Below are 2,340 nucleotides of genomic sequence, written 5' to 3'. Positions count from 1 at the left end.
CGTCCGTGGCAAGGGCTTTTTTCAGCCCACTTCACAAGCCGTTGATTTCAGTCTGCGGTTAAAAAATTCTGATCACGTGATAGTATTTTTTGTGGCTCTGCGGTTTCGAAAGTACTGATCTCATGACGCTATTTTCTGTTGCTCTCCCGAAAGAGAAAACGCGAAAAGACGTTGACGGCGAGTAAAACCGGCCGAAGCTATTACGGGTAACCCAGGAAAAGCCTTGTCCGAGAAAATAAGAAGCAGGTGGAAACTTTTCTTCAGGTTTTTTTCTTTTCTAGTTCGTGGGAAGAACGAAGGACAAGCGCCACGTGGTCGGTATTTTCAAAACCGCAGAGCCACAAAAAATGTTATCAGAATTTTTCAACCCGCAGACTGAAATCAACAGTCCGTGAAGTAGTGGGCTGAAAATAGCCCTTGTCCACGGACGTCTGAGTACACAGCGCTGATTGGTTCCTATGTAACCCGCATGTGATTTCCAGATGACAGTTACTTACCAAAGAGTAAGGAATGTTTAGCTCGTTTCAGCAGACGCTCGTGGGGGAGGAAAGCGTGACAAAGTCGTAAGAGTAGGGACCTCGGGACCTTTGGCAACAGCTACCGGAAACAACAAATGACTTCCGGAAATGCTCTGCGCATGACCTGGGTTGTTTGCTCGCGGTCGTCCACTCCGCGCCAACGTGAAATTGGTGATTTTGGCGTTGTCGTAAAAACGTGAGTATTTCATCGGTTATACTTTACAGATTGTACCTTCGTATTTCATGATATCGATTAGGAACTATCTTGAGTGACCTGTCTAAGGTTTTTGTGAAAGGCAGAGTTCGTGTTATCTTTGTTATGTGGATAATACTCGTATATTTTGCAACCGCCATGTCGGCTGGACCTCCGACTGCAGGAAAGACAGAGTAAGTTTCTCTCATATTTTCTAGTCAGAATTCGGCATAACTACAGAATACAGGATTAGTTTTCAAAGTGGCCTTTTTGTGGTTGTTTTGGGTTAGTATGCAGTGGATATTGAAAACAAGAACTATCTCTTATATTTGTTTTGTCATGTTTCTGAACAAGGCGTGTTTTGGTTTCCGTTTCTGGCTAGAGCGGTTTTCAATTGAGTGTCGAAAGTAATTAGTGAATTGCTTTGGTTTATGATTACTTCACTCTGTGATTGCTTCAAAGTTCTCGCGCCATTTTTTCAACGAATCAGAAGTGAAACCAAAACCAATCGTGGCTTGCGCGTTCACATTTTCCCGCGCTTTGTGTCGGCTTTGTGTAATTACTTCGAGTTTTGATTGGTTTAACGGATTGTCTCCGTCCTTTTTGATTGGCCAAAGTAATTACTTTGGTTTTGGTTTTACGACACTCATTTGAAAACCACTCTATACACGAAGGAAATCACATTTTCCAAGCATGTGTTTACTGTGTGAATCGTTTAACAAATTTCGATACGTATTCTTTGAACGCGAAGATACCTTAATTTAGTGTGGTTTGTTCTATTTGGCGCTTTCACTCGAATTAAAACACTTGAGCACCTGTATAATATGTCACCTTTCTAGTTTGTTTGTCTTTTGAAGAATCTGGCATTTGTTTCTAACTAATTGTGGTAACGGCGGGAACTGCCGAGTGTGTTTGAGTGGAATCTGTTTTGAAATCAAACGTACTTTCAGAATTATGGGGTTATTAAAATGGGTGTCTGATTTTGAAAATACAGTGCACAGGTTTTGTTTAGTTGCGGAGAATAAGATAAATAAAATTATTTTAGGGTGGGTATACTAAACCAATATTATTTCCCTCAACTGTCTGTTAAAAGTGCTCTTTGTGTTAACAAAATTTCAGCAACCCAGAGTTGCCCGGCCCTAGTGGTTTGTCTTCGTATTTGTGTTATATGCTCATGTGATGTAATGAATTTGTTAGATACAGTGCTCCTCTGGATACCAGCCTCCAAGATGAATAGGCCATCCTGCAAAGTTTTACTTAGTTATAGTTGTGTTCATTATTCCTAGGACCTGTATTGAATGGACTGATGAACATGATATTCAACTCTTGATAGAAATGAGAGCAAGCAATTTGTTTTCCTTTAAAAAAGGAAGCCCTGAAAGGGGCCGGATTTGGGAGCAGATTACGGAAACTCTGAACTCCGTAAAAACTTTGCTCCAAGGAAGGTTCAAAAAGAAGAAGTAGCAAGTGGAATTGAGATTTAAGAGCCCTCACTAAAGGACATTTTGATTGAGGAACTATGTGAGTTACATGTAGCAGAGGCAGCTTTACAGAGTGCAACATCAACGAATCAGGACGTAAAAGCAGCTGAAGAAACGAGACAAAAAGCCATGGAGCGATTAGGAAAAG

The sequence above is a fragment of the Montipora foliosa genome, chromosome 12 (assembly GCF_036669935.1).
Source record: "Montipora foliosa isolate CH-2021 chromosome 12, ASM3666993v2, whole genome shotgun sequence".
NCBI lineage: Eukaryota > Metazoa > Cnidaria > Anthozoa > Scleractinia > Acroporidae > Montipora > Montipora foliosa.
The sequence above is the reverse complement of the archived record's forward strand: the minus strand, read 5'-3'. Positions refer to the sequence as shown.